The sequence below is a fragment of the Aulonocara stuartgranti genome, assembly GCF_965226115.1.
Source record: "Aulonocara stuartgranti genome assembly, chromosome: 8".
In the NCBI taxonomy this organism is placed as follows: domain Eukaryota; kingdom Metazoa; phylum Chordata; class Actinopteri; order Cichliformes; family Cichlidae; genus Aulonocara; species Aulonocara stuartgranti.
In genome coordinates this window covers 14,908,725-14,924,448 of record NC_138959.1, presented here as the reverse complement: position 1 = coordinate 14,924,448, position 15,724 = coordinate 14,908,725, and the positions used below count along the sequence as shown (strand labels likewise).

Here is a 15,724-nt window from a genome sequence, read left to right as displayed (position 1 = left end):
GACTCTCCTGTCTGTGCACCACATGCTGCACCATTTATTATTTCTGTAATAGCACTGTAAAATGTCTACCTATTATATTTACTCAGCTGAGCATTAATAATCACTTAATGATCATTCATTTTTAGCCACATTGTGCTTTGTAAGAAAAGACAAACTTCTCTTGTGCTGGTGGTTTATAATGATTGGTTCAGGCATGCTGATCTTGGCTTCTGTCCCATGAGCTCAATAGGATTTGATGTAATCCCAAAGAGCAGAGCGGAGCAGATGGACACACAGGTAAGATCACAGTGGTGTGGGGCTATAATTGGCCTGGCCCTCTGATGGCAAACCCCTTTTACTGGAAGCGATTTGAAACTTTTAATTTGTGCAATCAGATTTCAATTTAAAGTGGCCAAACTCTGTAACTGCTTTCACATCAATCCAACCCAACAGGGCCACTTCTGTTTTTTGTTTTTTTTTCACTGTTCAGTACATGTAGATGTTACAGTTATCGTGAGGAAACGCAGAATGTCTAGCACATTCATCATATTCTGACTTTTTCATCAAATTAATAAATAAGGAAGGTAATTACAAGATGCACTATTAAAAAACAAAAAAACGAGCAGATGGCTGTTTTACAGCTATCACTCTTCCTATCTCGTGTTTTATCAGTCGAATATAAAGCCAGGAGTCAAATCTGTTCTTAACTCAGGTGCACTTTTATCCTGGTCTATGCCTGCTGGTCCACATCCTGAAGTTGTTTCGTGGTGATTATAGATTTTTTTTCTACTTTCCATGCAACATGTTACTTAAGGGTGAAAAAAATATTCTCAGCTTTATATTTCTATTATAAACAGTGCTTAAATTACTGTGATTTAAAATCTGACCTCTATGAAGCAACACAAGCTAGTGCACTCATGAACTCGTGTGATAGCAGTAACTCTATTTTGTGCTACAGAATGACAACAACATGTGAATTTCATATTGCAGTGCCAACAGAAGCTAACCTGTACCTTTTCAAGATCTCCAAGTAAATTATAACTAAATTATAATTTGAGCAAGTGGCATTCTAGCAGTTTGATTTTTGTATTCAATAATCAATCGTTTGTATTATTATTATTATCTTAAATAGGCTCAAATGTGGCCTATTTAAGACAAACTATTTAACAGTTTGCTCACAGTTTCTAAACACTTGCACAATTTAAACAACGTAGCGGTGAAGCTTGATTATTAAGGATTACTCAGTTTTAGATCCCCTTCTTTCAGCTTACTGTTCTTTTCTGTCCAGATGAGCAAACAGACTAGACACTGGCTAAATGAAGTCTGTGTTTACTCTTCTTGTCTTCAGGTAGCCCATTTCTACTGCTATGCTGATATATTTTCTTTCTTTTTTTTTCAAGTGCCAATGTGCAGTTTGATTAAAGGACAATGACTCACAAAATAAACAACCCTTTGTCATTGCCTGTGAAGTCATCTTTTGTTTTTAAAAAGAGGGGGAGGAGTAAAACGATCAGTGGATTGAGAATAATTGTTATATTATATGGATGTTGTGAGGTGCAAAGGTTGATTTTCTTTAGAGACTGATTAACCCTTGAGACTGACTTGTTATCAAGTCTTTACGGAGATTCTGCAGGAGTTGGGTGATGCTTCTGGAATCTACATTCTGTATCTGCAAAGAAACTCTTTGAAAATTAGCAAGTTTAGCCAGCATGCATTCTGCAGCTCCTCCTGTGTAAAAAGACTGAAACTACAGAATTTTTTATTAGAAATACTGCATTTTATATAGGCTTGTAAAACTTTTATCTAGAAGTATCTTGGAAATATTTAAGCAACATTTGCTGATGTTCTGTATCATGTTACTGTCAAGGGTAGCAGTGTATTGGCAGTTCAGGGATTCGTTTCTACAGCAGGGTCAGTCTACAGTTTGCGTATGGAGTTACTTCCTCATACAAAGACATAAAGGGTAGGTAACCTGTGGTGTGAAATCTTTAATAGTATGCATGGAATCATTTTCTCGGGCACTGTATTTGTGTTTCCTCCGAGTTTGCACATCAAAGTCTGTTTACAGGTCTTGGGAAGTATTACAGTATTTGTAACCAAAAAAAAAGAAAAGCCACATGAAGCCTTTTATGGTTAAAGTGCAAGCTGTGCAAATACCTCAAGTAGTGGGGCCATGTTTAAAAAAAAAAACATGGGTGTCGGAGTTAGAAAGATGTGACCTTACCAGATCTCTGCATGAGGATAATGACTTCAGGCTATTTTAGCTGATACTAATCTTAATGTACATAAATATCCAAAGAAGCTGGGGGTGGCTGAATTGTATTGTGGGTAAAGTGAAGGTCAAATTTTGAAAATGAAGAGTAGTTAGTCTGTTTTTTCTGAACCCGCTTTTTTTAATCTGCCTATCATGAGTTTGATGGTGCCATTCAAATGATGGTTAACTAGTGGAGCACTCTTTTATGTACAATTTTGCCATTTTGCTGTCTTACTATACATGTGTTGTTCAAAGGTTACTTGCTGAATTATCTTTGCATGCATGCAAAACAAATGATAATATGTTCAATTGCCATAGACTTCACTGCTATTTTATACACTAGGAATTTATAGAAGTCAATTCAATTCAGTTGTATTTATACAGCACAACAAGCTTTGCCTCAAGGCACTTTTGAGTGGCCCCGTGCAACAGAACAAGACCTTTGGAGTCTCCCTGCACTATTGAACAGCTCTTTGAGCTCTGTTATGCTTTTCTAAGCAGTTTTTACAATGTTACTGTGGCCCTGTGTGTCCAGGAGAGACCACTGCCATTGGGGAGTGTGATTGCTGGAGTAACTGTGAATGTAATGATGATAAAGTTCAATGTACAATGCCAGGATAATGTTTAATGTCAACTTTCTGTGCGATCTGCAGCATTACTTAGCTTACTTAAAAGAACATGTCTAAGGTGTTATTACGGAGAACTGAGCAAGGTGACTTCTTGAAATTGGACTTTGCAAGTATTGGAACAGTGAAAGAAACACATTAGCAGTCAGCTCTTAAAAACTGATACTCCAGAGAAGCATGAAATCCAGCGGTTAACTGGTGTCTCTTTCCACAATGCACGTAGGGAATTAAAGTTCATCCAGTCCTGCACATTTGGCAAGGTGTGCCTTTTTAATATGGAACCGCGCACCTGTAGAATGACCTTTGCTGCAATGCCAAAAGAAACAGAAACACAATCACGGCGATTTTTGTTTGTTTTTACCTCTGAGTATCCAAATAAAAGGCATTTGATTTCAGGGCAGGAAAGTGATGTGCTGTCTCGAATCATTATTTGTGTCTTTCTGTCATTTGCTGTTTTGTTTTTTTGTTTTGCTTTTTTAAGTGAGTGAGTATGAGAGAGTACTGACTAATTAAAATTTGATAGGATAGTCTGATAGCGCTCCTATCCTCCCCTCTCCGCCATGCGACGCAAAGACCAGAGCAGAGCAGCGGGACATAGCAGAGCAACCACCCGCTAATCCGGGCGCTTTTTGCCGTTGAGGTAATTAGATTACGGCGCACCGACGGTGCACCGATCACCATCCCTGCCGCTTGCTGCTCCTGCGGTACTTGCACAGCTACCATAAGACAAATATTCTCTCTCTGACTGCGCATCGCCTCTCTCTTCCTTCAGCTGGTGTCGCTCGGTCTCTCCCCCCCTCTCCCTCTCTTTGGCTGGGAAAGCAAGGGAGAACATTAGAGCACATATACTGTTACTCTGTCTCTCCTACAGAGCTCGTAGTTACCTTGTGACTCCCACACTGGGGACTTAAACTAAAGGAGACTAGAGCAGAGGAAGACTATCTTTACCGCACGAAGGCGAAGAGCATGGCATGAAGAGCATCGCTTCTTTTTCTTCTTCCTCCTTTTCTTTTTCTTTCTTTTTTGTGACTTGAAAATAAACTACTCGATGTTTCTCTCGTCTTGAAGAGACCGACAACGGGATTTTCTTCTTCCCCCCTCAACACACACAAAAGTGGGGTCAGTCCTTAACCGAGGCGGGTGGATGAGTTGTGTGGATGTTATTTCTTGGATTTTTTCCACCGGGCTGTGTGTTACCGCGGCCCAAAGACAGCAACAGTGTGCGGAAAAGTAGATTTGTGTGTGAAACATATGGCTTCAACGAGGACGACACGGTAAGTCGTACACAGCATCCAGTCGGAGCCCGTGTTACTTTACTGCCTGAAACATCTCTGACTTATAGTGTGTGTGTGTGTGTGTGTGTGTGTGTGTGTGTGTGTGTGTGTGTGTGTGTGTGTGTGCGGTAGTGACTTTAGTCACCCAAAGGCACCGCTTCTGTTTCATGTATTTGCTCTGCTCCTGACTGCTGCTTCTATTTCCAGAGCATTATAAACCCACACAGTTCAAACCCCTCCACAAGGTATTTTCTTTCTTTTGGGGGTGGGTAGAGATGAAGCAATGCGCGTTTGTGTGGATACAAAACATCCCTTCTGCTACCAAAATTGGGGGGAGGGTGGGGGTTATAGGCTATAGGCATAATATGACACCTGCAATGAAAAAAGTCCAAAATACAGTATCATAAAGTACTTTGAATACTATGTTTATGGACCAGTGAGAAGATTCGCTCTCCGTGGTGCTGAAACTGGCTGAAGGGATTATTAATGCTGGTTTAGTAAACTGACGTCGGCTTTATTCAAGACGACTCTACATATTTGTAAGCACTCCAGAGCTGTAGTCTAGTTCAGATATCACCGAGCTATTGATTATGATTCTCTGGCTGTGATCTTAATAAGAGTAATAGTAAATGTCAGTAATTTCTTTAATGTCACCAGCACCACGCTTGTTTATGGGTATTTTTTTGACGCGATTAAGGTGGATAAAGTGAATTAAGTTGTATTTATGTTGGTCTTGAGGTTAAAAACCCATCTTAACCACGTGGTCTGTAAGTCACTTTCCTAACAGAGCGGCAGTGTCCCCGACACTACCTTGTAAGAGATCGTTCTCATGCCGTCTGAAAGAGTGTAATTTATTTTCAACAAGTAGCGTCCACGCTACAGTACGTGGGCTGTCTGTCGACTGCCTATTGCAGCGGTCCCGTCCAAAGCAGGTTACCTCACAGCAGCCTGTGTGTCTCGGATTATGAAAAGAGAGAGAATCATCCGATTACTTTAAATTACTGCAAGCTGTCGCCTCCTCAACACAAAGCAGATAGCGAGGGGAGAAAGTCAGAGGTGGCACGAGCTAGGAGTGATGTAAAGTGTGTGTAACAGGTACAATATGGTTCTGTGGGGTTTCTTTTAATCTTGATTCTTATGTTCCCATAATTGCATAATAAACCTAAACCCATCATATTAACCTTTGTATGATGGGACTCTTGCTCAGTCATGTATGAGAGTGGCTGGCACACACAGGTAGAGGAAGGCAATCAGTAATGACAAAAAACAGAATTGCTGCGGTGCCATTGTGAAGCCAAGTAAGAGGCTGTGTAACAGTGTACTCAGTGGATTATGTGGCATTGCTTTCGTGTGGCTTCCTGTAAATATGCACACAGGCAGGTGTGTGTGTGTGTGTGTGTGTGTGTGTGTGTGTGTGTGTGTGTGTGTGAAGAGAGGGTCAGACAGACAGAATGTGTTTTGTGAACCTGGGACCCATCCACTCCTCACCATGTCAAATCCTGTTAGTCACGCTGGATGACAGAGGCACCAGGACTTCGATTTAAATAACTGTGGCTTAGTCCTTGCCTACAAATGGGAGATTTTCTATGAAGTCGTGTTTCACTGTGTGTTTTGTTGTCGTTGAGTTAGTTACTTATTAGTGCAGAACAAGTTTGCTTTAACCTCCTCCTCTTCCTTCACCTTTTCTCCCCCAAAAATATTTTTCTTCATTTTTAACTTAGTTATTTTAGTTTAGCACTTGCGCTGTGATCATTAACCTTACATTGCGTTTGCCGTGCTTAAATCATCAAAAATCATGAGAAAGCAACACATACATGAGAAATAAAATGTGTTTACTGCTTAAATCTTCATTCTTACACTGGTCAAAACACGTCATTGTTCTTGTGTTCGAATTAAGGTGTAGAAAAAATTAAGCACAGATTCAATTAAGCAAAAATATTTGTTGTCCTAAAAATGTTAATGTGATCTTCACCTTTAGACTTTTTGCTCAAATCCATTTTTGTTTTGCATGTGTCCTCTCAAACTGTTGAGGAAAATAAACATGTCTTTTCCAAGTAACCTGGACTAGACATTCTGAGTATTTTGTGATTTGACTGGCAGAAGCTCTTCTGTGCTGTCAGAGAGACAAAGCTCTGCTGAGTTTAGGGATTATCATTTCAAATCTGGCAATACTTAATTGATGCTTTCCGTCCAGTTTTTGCAGTGGTTCTCAATCCGGGGTCCTTGAGACTCAGAAAATTCAAATGCACCTTCTGGCAAGGTAACTCCTCCTGCTCTGAATCCCAAGGTTCACAATTAGGTGCGCTACATTAGTCGTGCTACTCCCAGTGCTTATCTCTTTCAGTTGTCATGTTTTGACAAGAATGCGAGGTGATGTCATCATATCTAGATCTTACAGTTTTGTTCTTCGGCTCTGTACAGTACTATCCACTGCAATAAAAAAGTTGTTTTTTTTCACTTGAGCTATTAAAAATGCATTAAATGTCAAAAGTTTGAGAGGATCTAAAAAATCAATAGAAAATGTTTCATATGGTACCAACATGAATTTCACACATGATGAAGCAGAAAGCCAAATGGATCTCAAGGATGTGATCGTCTATGGGAAATGTTTCGGTCTCTGGTGTTTGAGCTTGATACCACCATCTCCAGCAGCTGTTGCTCGCTGTTTGTCAAAGGTCTGTGTTAGAAATGCTGCACCACATTCTTCAGATTAATAGCTTATTAGATTACTGTCATCCATCCAGCCATCCATACATCATACTAACTTTCACATCTATGCACTTGCGGGAGGAAGCCAGAGTACATAGAGAACATGCAGACTCTACACAGAAGGGTCTCAGCCAGCCAGTGGATCCAAATCCAAGTCCTTATTGCTGTGAGGCAACAGTACTAACCATTACACCACTGTGCTGCCATTTTTCACCTGGCAGTGTGCTTGAATTTCGTCATTACAGCAGTTGTGAGACCAGTTTGTTGTTTAGTGTTGAACAGGAGGGCAACTGATTATGCTGATTTCTACACAGTTTCTCATAGGTGTAAGAGCTTTACACTCATATCATTACAGACACCTGGAAATGCTCTACCAACAGTATCACGCACTCCAGCAATAATAAAATGCTTAAAAATACTCCGACCCCACCAGCTGTCTTAAATTTACACTTTAACCACAGTTTTGGTCAAAAGGTTTAACACTAAAGTTTCCACTTGTTCATTTAAGATTTCATCACAGACGGTTTTTGACCTTGCACAGCCTACCAACATGTAAATGGTAATTATCTGGAGTTTGGGGATTTTCTGGAGTTTGGGAATTATCTGGACTGATTAAACTGTCACATTCAACTGGGAATGAACGTCTGGGTTTAGCACCCTCATTCGTCGTGCACCTCACCTTTCCCTGTGTCGAAGGATATTTTGGCTCTTAAGTTCCGTTTTCGTAAAGACAGGAGAGTATGCCTCCAAACACCGGTGCATTTTAAAAAGCACCTTTCACGACCTTCACTTAAATGCTCAAAGAGATATTTGCATTTCATTGCAACGTTTCAATCCATGCACCAGCACCGTTTCACTTTTTGTGCCTGACTCACACCACTCCTTAAGGGAGACTAATTCTTAGACTAACACCTGTTCTGCCTACGTTTCAGCAAACAGAGCAGTTGTATAAGACAGTTGCAGTTACTGCATCGTGATTTCTTACTCTCTTTGATCATAACTGACACAGATAGCAGTGTGACTTAATCATCTGATTTATTTCCAAACAGGGCGTTGTGGGATGGTTTTCTTTCGTCCCAATTCCTTGCGAGGCCTAGAAGGGCTTAATCTTTTGATTCCCTTTATTAATTTCAACACTAACTATAATTGCAAAAAAAGACTTATTATTATAGTTTTATTTACATCAACACCTCACACTTGTAATATCTGTTCACTCTGCATTTAGCCCAGTCCCCCCCAAGAGGCCAGACTACCTATTAGAAAGATGTCATATTGAATTAGCCACACTTGTGTAAGCAGGCCTGACTATTCATATTGCTGAGATCTGCAGTTTCTATGCGTGTGTAGAGGTATGTGCAGCCTTTGGAGACATTCACCAATTCCTTGTGTATATCAAAAGCATATGTTCTCTACCAGATCCTATTAGGGATTTTGTGAATGTGCTATATTCTCTTCAGAGCCTGCGTCTTAACAGTTGAATGGATCCAATTTTTATGTCTACAAATGATTTTTAAATGCACCCCACGATTAAAAGAGCTTGTCCGACAGGACTCATTTTCAGTGCTTCTTTCAAACACAGTTGTTTGCTGGGATGTATTATATATTTGGCATAATGCACACAATAAGCTGTTATAGATATAGTCTCCCTGATATAGTCTGACATCTGGACACATGAGTAGTTGCAGCAAATCTAAACCATTTTTGGTTTATTCGCCACACTTAATTAGGTACAATTCTTCAACTGCTCCTCAAGAAAAATGTTTAATCAGGCAATCACATGGCAGCAACTCTGCATTTAGATATGTAGACATGGTCAAGACGACCTGCTGAAGTTCAAACCAAGCATCAGAATGAAGAAGGATGATTTAAGTGACTTTGAATGCAGCATGGCTGTCGGTGCCAGACTGGCTGGTCTGAGTATTTCAGAAACTGCTGATTTACTGGGATTTTCCCCCACAGCCATCGCTGAGGTTTACAGAGAATGATCCAAAAAAAAAAGAAAAAGCATCCAGCTGGAGTTCTCTGGGCAAAATGCTTTATTGATGCCAGGCATATGAGGAGAATAACCAGACTTTGAGCTAATAGGAAGGCGACACTAACTCAAATTACTACATGTACATACCAAGGTATGCAGAAGAGCATATTTGAATACACAGCATGTTGAAGCAGATGGGTTACAGCAGCAGAACTGCACACCACTCCTGTCAAAACAGGAAGAACAGGAAACTGAGGCTTACTTCACTCAAGCTGAACAACAGAATACTGAAAAAACCTTTCTCTGATATACAGAGTCTCAATGTCTCCTCCCACATTAGAATGGTACAGTTATAACAACAACAATGCCTTTTATCAAATGTTCAGGCTGCTGCTGGTGTAATGGTGTTCGGGATATTTCCTTGGCACACTTTATGCCCCATAGTTCCAACTGAGAATCAACTGCCACATCCTACCTGAATGTCCCTTTGTGACCACAATGTAATAATCTGATGGCTGCGTGAATAACACGCCATGTCACAAAACTCAAATAATTTCAAACTGGTTTCTTGAAAATGGCAATAGGTTCACTGTGGCCTCCACAGTCACCAGATCTCAATCCAACAGAGCACCTTCAGGTATGAAAGGGAGATTTACATGGATGTGTTACTGCAAATTGGCAGAAGCTGCGTGATGCTGTTGTGTCAATATGGATCAAAGTCTTTAGGGAATGTTTCAAGTACCTTGTTGAATTTGTGCCACAAAGAATTAAAGCACTTCTGAACACAAAGAGGTTCTGAATCAGCACTAGCAAGGTGTACCTAATAAAGTGGACAGCGAGTGTATATTATCACATTCTTTTTTTTCTAAGAAAGAAATAGCTATTTATGATTTCAGACAGTTCTAACAGATCTACAACAGTTAATTGCTGTGCAGTCAGCGGAGAATACAGAAAACAGAGAAAACAGTGCTGCCGCACGCTTATGAAGAAGTCAAACGTGGTGCCCAACATAATGAAATGCATATTGGATGCCAGTCTATTCTGTGAATGTTTTATTTATTCACAGCAATAAAGACAAAGACGCAAGCAAGAGTTTACTTGAGCTTGTTTGCTTTATTCTTATGTGGGCACTTCACACTGGGTAAAGTTTTGCCTGACTTCAATTGTTATGCTCCGGCTTCAGTGCAGATGTGCTGATCCTTATTGACATTTTGTTATTCTGTCTGAAAGATTGAGTTTATATTCAACAATACAACCAAGCTGATTGTGCCTAACAGGATTATCTGCCAGCTTGCCAAAACACTGCCTGGAATCTGCATATCTGGCAACGCAGGCAGGAGAAACAAAGAGGCAAATTAGCAAAAGCTGTCGAAATTATTTTCTTTGTGGCCAAATCTTCATTTTGTTTATTACTTATGAAGGGTGTTGCAAATTTGATTGAACTGTGCAAAACAAGCAACCACTTTTAATAATTCTAACAGGCAAGGGTATTTTTTTTTAAGCAAAACAAAACACAAACAAAAAGAGTAAAGAAAAGGAAAAACAAGCCAAGTGAATTCAGATGTAGTTGTTGTTATGCTTACCTTAATGTCCCACCCCAGATATCAGTTCCCACAAGACTTGCAATTTCTTAAACTGGGTCAAAAATTAGTTTTTAGTTGTTGGTTATGGATTCCTGCACTTGCAACTTTACTAGTGTGAGTCTCAGGGTGAGATTAAATAAAACTAATTTTAATCCTGTGTGGTAAAAGTTCTGAGAACCCCTTGCCCCAGTTTAATACCCTGAGTAGCTTTCTATCTGATCAGGGGCTCCTAAAGCTCTCCAGTCCTGGACGCAATTTAGAGAGAATTTGTCAATGAGTCTTAGACATGGTAGACACGGTACAATGTTTCCAACGTGGATTCACCACCTCTGGTGTGGATACTTACTCATAATTTGACATATTGATGCAATGATACATGGCCGACAACAGTTAGTTCAATAGTAATATTTTTAGTGTAGTGTGGATGAGATTTTAAAAATAGGACATAACCAATGGGCAATGACTTAATGAAGTACCAGCCTTTCACCCATGTTGCATCCACCTAGGGCAGCATCCTTTTTCATCAGTGTTCTCAAAACACAGCTGCAGCAGTTATTTGAGGTCAGAATCCCATTTATTTCTGAGTCTAACAGCATCTCAGGGACAACATGAAGATTTTAGTGTAAATCCCATTCACATTAATGTAAATGGACACCATATAGACAAGACTGAGAGGTAATATCGATAAAATGATTATTTCTCACAGGAAATGGTATAAAAGAAATGGGCTCCTGGATATAAATCCATATATAAGGGATTAAATTATCACCATTTGGTAAACCTAATTGCAGAGAGTCAGGTTTGCAGCTTCTTTGCATAAACCCTGACAGTGAGAAGACATACCTGACAGGATGCTCAATAGTGAGTTAATTACAAAATTATATATTTACACCTTCTATTGTTAACATGCAGTTACATTCATAGCTGTTCCAGTCAATATTTTGATTTGGGCAAAAAGATAAAATGACTGAAGTGTCACTGGTGGTGACAAATGCAAAGAGCATTTTATACAAACATTGCAGCTTTCCAGAGCATCTTAGACTTAAACTTATTGCTGCGGTTTTTCAGACCTTACCTTTGTAATCGATGTTCATTTCAGGAGCAGCAGCTGGCTATTTTGAGTGAAAAAACAGAAGACTTCATTCTGTCTGCTCAACACCACATGGCACAAAGACGTAATAAGCAATCAGAGTAAATCAGTTACATGTTTGTGAGGGTGGAGACCAAAAGTAAGCAAAAAAAATGAAGTTCACACTTGGCCAGAAACTTGGCACAAAGTTGCAGGATTCAAAGGTGAGTATTTAGGGTCTACTTTTAAAGGCCACAGCATGAAATGTGTTATTTGTGACGTGCAGTGTTGGGAAGGTTACTTTTAAAATGTATTCCGTTACAGAATACAGAATACATGCCCCAAAATGTATTCTGTAACGTATTCCGTTACGTTACTCAATGAGCGTAACGTATTCTGAATACTTTGGATTACTTAATATATTATCATGCTTTTTACAACTACGTGAATGTACTATTGCTGTGATTTATTACTGTTACTGAAGGTTCGCGGCTCCGAACCGTAGTAAAGGGACCGCTGACTGATACAGCGGGTTCCGTGTTGGGCTCGTAGCCGAAAAATAGCTTTACTTTGTTGTGTGGGTCAACTTTGCTTGCGAGAGACAGCGATAGGCGTTGAAAGGCTGCTCCAACGGAACTTATTGTTTCGAAGGAAAACACGAACACGGCGTACAGTCGAGTCTTAATAGCTTACTTACAACTGGGCTCGTCAGGCACTCTTCTTGGCTGAAGTGGTTATTATTATATTTACATGCTTCCAGCTCCCGTTTTTGCTCGATGACAACTCGTACTTTTCCACTCGCCTTTTTCTCCCTCCTCGCGTTCACAGACACATAACGGGTATGGCAGTCCATTCACCCTGCAGCACGGACTACACTGCCCATGATGCTACATTCTTTAGAGCATTCTGTAGCATTCTGCCTATTAGCTTAGCACAACAACAACAACAACGAAAAGGCGCTCTCTCACCCAGGAAACACTAGAGAGAGAGCGTCACCCTGTAACCATGACAACCGTAACGCTGCCATCTGGAACAATAGAACGTAGCTGTCAAACAAAACCCAAACAGTCCTGACCCGCGACAATATGAAACAGGAAAGTACCACCGTGTAATCCATTTATTTCAACAAAGTAACTGTATTCTGAATACCACCTTTTTAAACGGTAACTGTAACGGAATACAGTTACTCATATTTTGTATTTTAAATACGTAACGGCGGTACATGTATTCCATTACTCCCCAACACTGGTGACGTGAGATTAATATTTGTAATATCACAGAGATCTATGCCTTAGTGTAATTCATGTAGCGTTCATCCTCCGATAACTGCTTTTTAGGCAGTGGGGAGAGGACGAACAAGTAGAGAACTACACATCTTTACATAACAGCACTGTAAACTTAGATTTCTGGAAGCTAATGAAACTCCAACAGTTACAAAAGCCGTTGTGGTCACTGGTTAGTTGTTAACTGTATCCGTTTTAGATGCTGAGCATACTTATTTGTTTTCTGGGGGTTTTGTGTTTTCTGGGGGTTTGCTGCAAATATCTGCCTGCTGCAGTTGAAAATAACTATAAGGGTGGTGAGAGTAACAGAAAATTTGTGGACGGTTAAACAGTGATCCTTTAAATATTGTCTGTAAGCATAGGAAATACTTTCTTTTACTCAGGCATCTGGAGATAAATAATTCAACAGCTATGCATTCCCTTCCAAACATAACCCTCTGCTGTGCCTCAGATACTCTTTTAGCTCTTCTGTAGAGTGAAGGATATGTATTCAGGTATTATTATAATTACATGCTGTATAGGATGTGTTATTTATTACAAGGCATACACTTCATCGATAATAGGTAATATATATAAAGTCTTGCTTTCTCCGAGAATTTGCTGCATTTGGACGGTCACAGATGATCGCGCTGGAAAGTTAGCATTTCTCATTTAAGATCTGAAGATGCTCTGGGGCTGTAGAGTGATACACTCCAGAGTGGTAGTCACTTTTAGCGCACACACACGTCTGCAAAAAAAAAGTAATTGACATAAATAAAACAAAGCACAGGGTCTGAGTGAGATTTGATTTATTTATGCATTTATTTGTGATTAATTTGCTGTTTTCTGTGTGTCAGGGACAGAATACACAACCATCTGCAACAATAGAGAGTGTTTTTGTGTATGCATGTGTGGGCGTCTGTGTGTTCGCGGCCACATGCTAAGCCACAGAAGGTTTCCAGTGTTAAGTCTCCCCTCTGGCTCTGTGAGAGAGAGAAGGAGGGAGATTACAGTGCCTATTGCCAACTTCAAAGTGTCTACTGGTGTTGTGCCAGGTCAGCATGTTTACACAGGAGAATTGGTGTTGGGACACACAGGATCATAGGCACACACACACACACAGTCTTCTGCATGCACATGTGTAGACACACCTTATCGCCTGCTCTGGCTCCTGAACATGCACGCACACACAACGCGCACACTGCCCAGAGTGTATTGGTCTTATCAGTGGTCCCAGTGAGTTAGGGGAGGCATTTAATCAGGGTCAGCGCACAGCTCTTGGCATCAAACTGATTCCACCATCTCTCTCTCTCTCTTCCTCCTCTCTTCCATGTCTTTTTTTTTCTCACTGCTCACTCTACTTTTCGTGTAGTCGGCTAAATATTGCCCAGCAACAAAGTTTTGTTCCGAAAAAGTTAAAACTGGATCACAGGAGGCTTCAAAATAGTTTCACTTTTCATAAACTTTTCCAGCTACTTTTGAAAACATTGTAATACTGTTGCCGCCTTCACAGTTACTCATTTGGACCTGTGTGGTAAATAAAGTGGTTTGAGTTAAATCAATAGTTAGACATTCTGGGAATTGCACACATTTGCTTCTGCTGGTGGAGTGTTAGCTGAAAGGGCACAACATAACAGATGGAAATGGAGGTCCAGCTAACCTGGATCTGTCCAACACGTACACCTAAAGAGACCAGCTATTAAATCACAGCCGATATAAAAATAGATAAAACCTTTTTTAATCCCACGTGTGTATGTAGACTGGATTTGGCCCCCTTTTATCTTCAGATCTGCATTAATTCTTCATGGCATAGATTCAACAAGGTAATGGAAACATTCCTCAGAGATTTGGTCCGTATTGACGTGATAGCAATTGCTGCACGTTTGCACATCCATGATATCTCATATTAAACCACATCCCTAAAGCTGCTCTATTTGACTGAGATCTAGTGACTGTAGAGGCCATTTGATTGAACCAATTAGAGATTATTTGAGGTTTGAGGCTTTGCACATCATCCTTCTGGAAGCAGCCATCACATGGGTACACTGTGGTTCCGTTGTGTCGTGAGTTCTCAGAATTGGCTCCCTGAGCAAAAGAATGACAACACCACGGGACGAAAGTTTGATACCATCATGGGGAAGCTCGCGGTTCTCCAACGGGAGATTGAGAGACCTGTGTCGGAGTGTTAAAGAACAGCTTTGAAATTCTCATGAGTTGTTTGCAAAAGAAAAATCACCATCATAATCCAGCTACCCCTTCGGCGCCACCTGTGGGCTCAAGGCTGGAGCCGAACAAAAACTCCCTGATAACGACTGTGTTGAGTCTGTTCCTTCCCATTCCATGCAAGGCCACCTGGGTTGGCTGGAAGACTGTTTACTTAGCCTGGCAGGGCGAAGGACACTGTCTCAGCTGAACTATGGACACGCACACACATACATATACTGATACTGATAAGCACTCACTGACGCACCACCCTCCCTACCCCGGATCCAACGCCACCTCCAACGCTTACCTCTGATGTGGATATCGAGTCAGCTGGAGGCGCAGTCGAAGATTGCAGCGGTCCCAGATCAGATGTACACACTGGAACACTTTCCCATGTTGCTTGTCTGTGTTTATTGTGCTATGGTGTGTTGATACCTGTGCATTCCTATATTATCCCTTTGTGTTACACATTTCGATGTTTTTTTCCTCGCTGCTTAGCCTGACCTGTCTCCCCAATGTGATGTTTGTGTATTGTATGTACGGTCGGCAAGGTCTGTCATCTCGGTTGTGGGCAAAAGACCTGCAACTGACAAATAAAGGCTATCTCATCATCTCATCATCTCAAAGGGCACATTTAACAACACTCAGTTGGTACTGAGGGGCTGAAAGTGTGCCAAGAAATGATCCCTCAACCATTACACCTCTGCCACAAGCTCAAACCATTGTTACAAGGCAGGATGGATCCATGCTTTCATATTGTTTACTCATCTTGTTCCGAATTCTGCAAT

General features: G+C 40.6%; 1 protein-coding gene across 1 annotated transcript in view; it reads left to right on the top strand.

Moving 5' to 3' along the window:
- Positions 1 to 3,523: 3,523 nt before the first annotated feature.
- The window catches only part of pcdh15b (protocadherin-related 15b), a 233,769-nt gene continuing 221,568 nt past the window's right edge, over positions 3,524 to 15,724 (top strand). Inside the window, exon 1 of the mRNA XM_082545036.1 lies at positions 3,524 to 4,133. The gene's annotated coding sequence lies outside the window, so the exon portion shown is untranslated. The remainder of the gene's footprint in view (positions 4,134 to 15,724) is intronic.